A 9,367-nucleotide genomic window follows, 5' to 3' on the forward strand; every position below is an offset into this window, starting at 1 on the left:
GTTGGAGGACCAGGGAAGTAGAGGGAGATGAGGGCAGGGCCAGGACCAGAAGCGGTGCTCCTGGAGCCCAAGAAAAGGTCTTAGTTGCTCTGGGTGAGAAGGATCAGGAAGTAGTATTGGTTCCCCAGGTGTCTGGGGGCCCGAGACTAGGAATGGCACAGGGCCCAAACTAGGAGTATAGAAAGGGGGTGGGGGTGGGTGGAAAGGTGAATGTGGCTTAGGGAGTCCTGGCACAGAGAGCTGCGCTATAGACTTACTCCAAGAGGCCTGAGGATGGTAGTGCTGGCTAGGAGCGGTTATATATAATTTTAATTGTTATCTATACTATAGCTTGGTACTCTGAAGGCTATTTATGAATTATTTCCAAAATTTTAATTTTGCAGGTTTACAAATGATACATAGATTATTTAATTAAGTATCCAAGATGTCTTATTGGGAGTGAATGTATTTTCCAATTCAGTTTTTACTTGTCTATTAGAGCTTTAAAGATTTTCTTTAAAGGTGTGATGCTGGCTAGGTTGACGAAGTTCCAAGGGCTAGACCTATATCCCAAAGAACTTGGGAAACACAAATTAGGTTCACTTGGCCTTAAAAAAATAATAGAGGACATGACGTTGAGCGGTTAGTAAATAGGGTTGGTGGTCGGGTAGAGGGTCTGAATATGATCATAATGTATTGTGTGAAATTTTGAAAAAATTTTTTTAATTCCTTTAAATTTTTTAAAAAAATCTATGTTACCCATATACTGGAAACTGGTCTAGACAATTTGCATATATTTATTGATTTCTTTCAGTAATATTATGAGACTGGTTATTTATCACATTCATGTAAATTATGAGATAGATTATGAAAAATTTATTCATACTATTACAAGTATTCACTGACAATGCAAGCTTTGGGCCCAGAAGAGTGGTTCTTAATTGGATCTAAACCAAGCTCTTTTTAAGAGGTTCTAAACCAAGTTGAACTTGAAGGAGCTTACACTTACTGTCTTCACAGGTCTCAACTCAGAGTCTGGGTTTCACAATGAAATAACTGAAGCACAGTAGAAGTCTGCAGAGAACAGGGGCAGTGGAGAGGTGCATGGGCAGCAGAGAATCTGAGGGGAGGACACAGCATCTGTCAGCCAAGGGCTCTGGGAAGAGTAGCTCACTGGTCCATTCCACCTGGGCAGGATTGATTTACCCCAACTTCCCTGAACCTCACTTATTCATCTTCAACATGAAATATCAATAAGATGTACCATCAGGGTACTATTTTCTGAGTTAAATAAGATACCACATTTTAAACTATGAATAAAATCCTGAATGTTTAGCACAACCTGATGAGATCTAGTTATAATATTATTAGGATGGAATACTGGTCTCTGTTGACTTAATAAGCATAGGTGACAACAAGCAAGTTTATGTGTGAGTAAAATTGGAAGGCTTGCTGTGTCCTCTTTGGTTTGGCTTTTCTCAATCCCTAGGGCTACTGAGATTTTCCATTACTCTTCTCACTTGAATAACTGGCAGCTCTGGGAAGGACACATTTAATTTCTTATTTGAAATCCAAATAGCCTGGTTTGAAAGAGGGTCATTAAAGCCATCTTTGCTTATAATCATCATATCTTATTTGAATATAGATACTTATGATTTCAAGTGCATAGTTCTTGGTTTGCCTTTAATCTACAGATGCATTTTGGTGAATGATTGTTACTGACGACTACTATTCTTTTCTTAGTTTCTTAGAGCTGTGCTAAGCTTAAAAATATTTTTATTGTGCTTTTGTACCTTTAATACATCAGTTATTATTAAATTTAGACACTCTCCCCATCCACTGTTCCCACAGTCCCTCAATAGACCTCATATATTCTGCCATACACGTTAGGTCCCATCCAGTCAAGCAGTTGTACCCAGATGTTCTTTGATGCAATGTCATCCATTGGTGTTTAGTCAGTCTATCTAGAGATCTTAAGAAAGGTCTACTCTCCCTCATCCAGTAGTAGTCAGTCTCCAACAGTTCCCAGGCTAGGCCTGGCCTGCTGCCCATTTCCTTCACTTCATTCTGGGCCTCTGTCTGATTGAATGGTTATAGGTCTTATGCTCAATGACACCATTGTCACAAGTTCACATGAGCAAGCTTCCAGTGGCTTGAAAGCCTCTGTTTCCCTATTTTCATGGACCAACCCTGGCTCTTACAAACTTTCCATCCTCCTCTTCTGCAGTCGTCCCTGAGCCATGGGTGGGAGAGGTTTAATATAGGAGTCCTATCCAGGGACATACACTGTGCAGTCTCTTATTCTCTAAATCTTAGCCACTTGTGGCCTTCTGTGTGCAGTGCACACTGTTGTATAAGGAAACTTTGAAGGATGCACTAGTTTTCTCTCTATACAATTTTGATATATTCCATGAGCCTTAACTAAACTTAGTTTTAAGAAAGCATTATATTTGTCAATAACACACTTCTGTTCTACAACTAATTTTAAGTGCTTCTCTCATGACTCTGTTAACGTGCCTTGCAGGAATTATTAATAACTATGGAAATTGGAGATTTTAAAGGAAAGGCTTTTTTTTTTATTAGTCTAGAGTTATGTTGCTAGAATGAAAATCACAAAGATTCAAAACAGAAACCAGTTTCAACCTACTCAAAAGCTACTCTTCAAGGCACCTCAGTATTATTGGCCTGTTTAGATGTGCAGTAGTCCATAAGGCTGAATTACAAAAAAAGTTTAATACACAGTTCAGTTCTTGCTAATGCATTTATTTCCCTGTGTAGCTTAAAATTGAATATGTAAATTTATGTGTCTGTTATTTTTGTCTGTTTTACCTCCAGTGACAGGATGATAGTGAAGAAGATAAAAAGTTAAAACTCATAGCACTATCTCCTGTCTGTGTTATCTAGTTTAGGGAAACCATATGACATTTCATAAGCATCACTACCAACTTACTAATAAAAGTTTTAGCATGAATGCCCCAGTTTCAATATATTGCTTTAGAAAAAAGTGTTCAAAACATTTGCTTCCATGGTCATAAAATGTGTGCTAAGTAGATGGTGTTAACCTCACATATGCCTTTCAGATCTTACATACATATATTTTTTTGACTGTGATGGTATTTGTAAAACTCTGTGAATGCATAACAAGCCATTGAATTATACATTGTAAGTGGGAAAATTGAATGATATATAATGTGTCAATAAGGATAGTAAAAATCTTTTAAAAATGTATGCTCTGTATAGCTTTTGCATGAATTAAACTCATGTACAGCTTTTGATAAGTCGATCATAGGTCAATGAGGTGATTTTTATAAGTAGTTTCTAGGAGTTGGGGAGATGTCTTAGCCAGTATAGTGCTTGTTTGAAAGCAGCAGGACCCAAATTCAATCCCCAGAACTCACGTAAAACAATATTGAGGACTGGTGGTGCACACTTGTGATCACATTGCTAGGGGTGTGGAGAAAAACCATACCGCTTACAGGCCAGCCGGCTTAGCCTACTTGGCAAGTTCCAGGTCAAGTTGTCTTCTGCCACTGCCACACACACACACACACACACACACACACACACACACCTGCACCCTCACACTGATATACATACATACTAGGTGTGTGTACAGTATATAGAAACTTAGCTTGCTTCTGGAAAAAAAAGGGATAGTCACCCCTAAGAGTCTAAAATCAGAAATTAAATCATGTAATGCATAAATGCTGTTAGAGAAATTTCTCTCATGGGTAAAGTTCAAACTAATTTCAGGTTCTCCAAGACAAGGAAACATGGAGGGAAAAAATACCAAACTGGTTCAGGTACCCTGGGTTTGATCCCTGAATCCACTGTGCATTCTTGTTGTGCCCACAAAGGGGTCAGTTACCTTCTTGCTATTTGAAGAGTAAACAAAATAACAAAAAGGGCTTCCTATGTAATTCACAGAATTCTTTCAGTAAATGCAAAGTTTTAACATATTGAATAAAGGCTCTGAAAGCTCTGTTTTTTTAGTAGTTTGAAATTCTGTTGTGGAGGAATATGTAAATTGTTTTTGAGAAGCTATCTTTCAGAGACTGGCCAAAAAGTGTTCTTACATATGCCACTTACCTTATTCCATCCTTGGTTTCTTTCTTTATTCATGGAACAGATATAAGATGACAAAAAGCACCTGTGTAGTTTATAGAACAGTACCTGTGATGAGCAAATAAAATTAATCTTAGAAAACAGTTAGAAAGTGTTATGATTTTAAATGCATTCAGTGTAATCAAGATTATGAGGCATTTCCTGTCAGTATTTGCAGACCAACAAAATCTTCAGTTTGAAGGTCTTCCTGTTCAGAAACTGAATCGCCCATTCAGAAGACCAAAAACATTACTAATGTACCTATGACAGAAACCCATACCCTGCTAAAGTTTACTTCAGACAGAAGAATTGTGTTGGGATTTTAGAGGGGATCTGGGGTGGTTGTAGAGGCTTGAAGACCTCAGGGGAGTAGGTTCCCTATGAATGCAACAACAGGGCCTTATTCCACTTAGTCAGAAGCAATTAAAACACCTTTGGGATCTATCTCAAAGGCTGAGCAAGCACACAGATGCATCTGTGTTATTTTTGTCATTTACTTTTCCATTAGGGTATAGTTTATATAGGGTAACACTTGTTCATTTGGACAGAAATCTGGCTTTAGATAAGTGTATATGATCATATAATCAGTACAATACTTAAAATAAAGAGCAAACCAGTTAGTTCAAAGAACACTTGGTTTATTTGTAGTCAAACAACACTGCCACCCCTAGCTCCTAAAATCTGTTGACTTTTGTCCTTCTGAGTCTTGCTTTTCAAAGAAACAAAAATATGTAAATAGACTCACAAGTATCTAGCATCTTAAGTGTGGCTTATTTTGTCCATCATAATTCATGTATGAGATTTGTCTGTTTGCTTCATATGTTTCATTGTTGAGTAGTATCCATTTTGTGGGCCTACACAAATTTCTTATTAATGCATACATATATGCAATTTATTCTTTGACAGTTTCATACATGCATATAATTCATTCTGACTACTTTTATCTTCTGCCCTCTTATCTGCTTCCCAGCCTCTTTTCTGGACGTCCCTTTCCCACATTCATGTCTTTTTGTTTTATTTTGTGACCCACTGACACAGCCGCTTCTATGTGGTCATGAATGTGCAACTATCCATTGGAGCATGGTGGGTTCACTAGTGGCTTCACAACTAAAGGCAATGACTCCCCCTCCTCCAGCATCCAAAAAATTAAATCTTCTGTGAGAGGAGTACAACTACAATTTGGGTATGAGTTTGAGAAAATGCCCTGAGGTGGAATTGTAGGCTGACTTGGTAAGTTTTTGTTTAAGAAAATGTTTGGCACTACCAAAGATTGCCATTTTAAGTACTGTGTCATGTTGCATTCACTGGTGATGCATGATTATTTCAGTTCCCTCTCATAACTGATAACTCACACCATTATCTTCCATGGTAGATAAAGTGTACAAAAGGCAAAGTTAAGATACCGAATGAAGGCTTTGAGGAGCTTCTGTCACTTGAGGGACTTAAAGAACTTAGGGAAGATAAAATCATAGCTGCCTAAGGCTATGATGGTATTATATAGGTACATTTTCTTTGAAAAGCTTCAAAACACCTAAAGGAAAGACTATCAACATATCAAAGAGATATGTGTCCACGCCCCCCGTTATTGCTGCATTATCCACCACAGTAAAAATATGGAATAAATCTAGATGCTGGATGATGGATAAATGGATTTTTAACATGGTGTCTATGCACATGGAATATTATTCATCCACAATAAATATGCTTTCCTATCATTTGCATCAAAGTGAATGAACTTGAAAGCCCTTATAGTAAAGAAATTAAGACAGAGAAACACAAATACTATAGTCTCATATGTCAGTGTTAAATAATAAAATTTATTAAAATGTTTAATAGTAATTATTAGAGGCTGAGAAGAACGGAGAGCAGGAAACATGGGGGGAAATAGGTAATAAAACATCTCTAGAGAGAAAAGGTAAGGTCTGGTGCTCTGTAGCACAGCACAGAAACAGCAGTTCACCATAGCATTATCAGAGGTGTGCTCAAAGGAGCAAAATCAAAGTAGTAAAGAGATGGAAACATTATTACCCTGATTTGATAATTATATATGCTATACAGGTATTTAATTATCACAGTATTATGTTTACTCACATTTACTCACACTGATATTGAATTATGACAATATACTCCATAAATATATGCAATTAGATTTGAAAATAAATAATACTGTGCCTATATTCACAACTGCAAGTATGCTTAGTGCTTTTTTTAAAACTAATTTTAGGTTGATCTTTAAATTCTTGAAAATAGCAATGAAACCTAAGACATGTTTGTGAACTGCCTGAGCTATACATCTGTACTGCACATGTACACACACACACACACACACACACACACACACACACACACACAGAGCACCACTCAGCAAATTTTGTCTAAGGAAAATTTTTCTGACAAATCATTGCTTTGACAAATAATTTAGTGACAACCCCTTAGAGGAAAATTGTAATTAAAAACAAGATTAAAAGAGATTGAGCAGCATACGGGCCATGAAGATGGCTCATCAGGTAAAGATGCTTACTGTGGAACCAACTCCACAGTTGTACTCTGACCTCCACATGTATGATGTGGCATGTGCATACCCAACCCTCACAATCATATTAATTTTTTAAAATGTGAAATGTGTAGAGCAGAGACTTTAACATCTTATGTAAGGCAGAGAGGACAGATCTAAAATGAGTACATTAATGTCACCAAACAAATATCAAACAACAGCATTACTCTTAAAGATATGAAAAATCAAGACTTGCTACATTGTTGTATTATGTAAAGTATCCCCTTTTCCCAGTTCCTGGATGGGTCAAAGAGACAGAGGTAAAAGGAATCCATCAAACTTGTTCCCTTTATAAAGCACTGACATCTTATCTTCCCTGTTCATTACAGACCCGGTATACATTATGTCTGAATATGTCCCTTCCAAATCAAATGCTGCCAATGTGAAAGTTTTAAAGCATAGACTTTGAATAAGCTATTGGACCTTGGTAGCTTCTAGCTCATAAATGGGATCAAAATCCTTAAAAATCACTTCACACCACATTCAGCTAGCTTTCCTTTCCACCTTGTCATGTGAAAGTGGTCCTTCCCCCTGGAGGATGAATCATTTACCAGAGTGATGGGAACAGCCTTGAGTTCTATGAATGGAGCTAGAACATGCAGGGTAACCCTGGGAAGGTTCAGAGGATTATCTCATTAGAGGCCAAAGGAAAAGGCTGTCCTTGTTACACAGTGGCAAGGAATTTGATTGAATTGTGTGTTCTTTCCCCATAACTGAGGAATTCAGAAGAGTCCTGTACTGTGTACAGATGAGCTATCTATTTAGTGAAATATTCAGGATATAGAATGTAAAGATTTGAACATCTCGGAACCTGGCCACATAAAGAATATGAAACTTGTTTATAAGGAAAACCAAGCTGTGACACAGAGTTCCTTTGATAAGGACAGAAGGAAGCCAGGTGCTATTCATGAAGACAGTAGGAGAATGATCCTGACAGTACTTGGGGATTTAAAAAAATATTTCATTTATTATTATTATTTTATGTGTGAGTGTATTGCCTGCATGTATGCAAGTGCACCCATATCATGCAACACCTGTGGAGGCCAGAAGAGGGCATTGGATCCTCTGGAACTGGAGTTATAGACAGTTGTTAGTTGCCATGTGGGTCCTGAGAATTGAACACCGGTTCTCTGCAAGAGCAGTCAGTGCTCCTAATTGCTGAGCCATCTTTCCAGCCCCAGCACTTGGGGATTTTAACTGCTCAGATCCATCAAAGATCTATAGCACCAGGGCCTTGAGAAGCACAGTTTAGAGACAGAGATCCAAGGTACCTAAGAGACCTTGGGGCATGCTGCCAAGAGATACCTCAACAGTACCTGCTCTTTGCACTCCAGTGGGACGCCTTGTACCTGGTATCAATCCCAGATGAATCTCACACCACTACTTTGGCCAGTGGAAGTGCAGAACAGAGGCAGCATCCAGAGGATGGGGACACAGAGTACATGGGAGGGGAGGCACAGCTCCTGCCAACTAGATTCCAAAGGGTATCATATTAGTTACTTTTCTCTTACTATGATAAAATCCATGACAAAAGCAACTTAAGGAAGGAAGGAATTATTTCAGCTCACAGTTCAATGTTCAGTCCATCAGGACAGAGAAGTCAGGGCAGCAGGATCTTGAAGCAGGGGATCACACAGCATCCAGAGTCAGGAAGAGAGAGCAATGAATGCCCTCTGCTGCTCAGATCCTTCTCTCCATGAACACAGTCCAGGATCCCAGCCAGGGAATGGTGCCACTTACAGTGCCCAGGCCTTCTGTAGTCAAGGTAATCCCCACAGGTGTGCCTAGAGGCCCATCTCCTATGTGACTGTAGCTCTCAGTGAGTTGACAATTGAGATTAACTACCATAAAGGCTAGCTAGAGTCATTCAGTAAAAGAAAGAAATAAAATGTCTCCAAAAAGAAAATGAAAATATTCTTATTTTCAGTTGACATAATCTTACATACAGAAAACACTAAAGAGCCCATAAAAAATCAAAATCTGCTAGATTTGCACAAAGTTTTGTGATTCAGAATCAACAAATATTAACAAGTAATGCTTCCATACGTGAAAACTGAACTATCCAAAGGACAAATTAATAATCTCATTTTCAATAGCTATAAAATATAAAGAGTTTTTTCTCTTACCCTGTATGAAAGTCAACTCAAAAATATCCAAAGAAATTGTTATATGATTCAAATCTAGAAAATATTTCAAAAACAAAACAGAGGCAAATATATTGACAGGCAATGATTTCACAGAAAGGACTCCCATATCTTAGGAAATAAAAGAGCACTGGGTGTGTTGGCCCACAACTTTAATCACAGCACTTGGGAGGGAGAGGCCACCTTGGTCTATGTACTGAGTTCTAGGTCACCTGGAGCTACTGGAAAACCCTGCCTCAAAAAAACAAATAAACCAGAGATAATGAACTTTTGAAATAAGGCTACATCAAATTTAAAAATCTTCTACACTGCAAAGGAGAACAAATGAGGAATGTGGCCTGCCTATAGAACTAAAGAACATGTACACAATGTCTTCATCTAACTGAGGAAAAATGTGCAGGGTATATGCATAACTCAAAAATTACAACAGAAGAAGTACCACAATAAATAAATGGGTAAAGTGCCTCTTTAAATAATCAGTAAATATATGAAGAAATGTTTAATGTCTTCAGCCATCAGAGAAATGAAAATTACATGCACTTTGAGATTATACCCCATCCTACTCAGAATGGGTTTTGTCAGCCAA

The sequence above is a fragment of the Nannospalax galili genome, unplaced genomic scaffold (assembly GCF_000622305.1).
Source record: "Nannospalax galili isolate Female #2095 unplaced genomic scaffold, S.galili_v1.0 scaffold936, whole genome shotgun sequence".
Lineage (NCBI taxonomy): Eukaryota > Metazoa > Chordata > Mammalia > Rodentia > Spalacidae > Nannospalax > Nannospalax galili.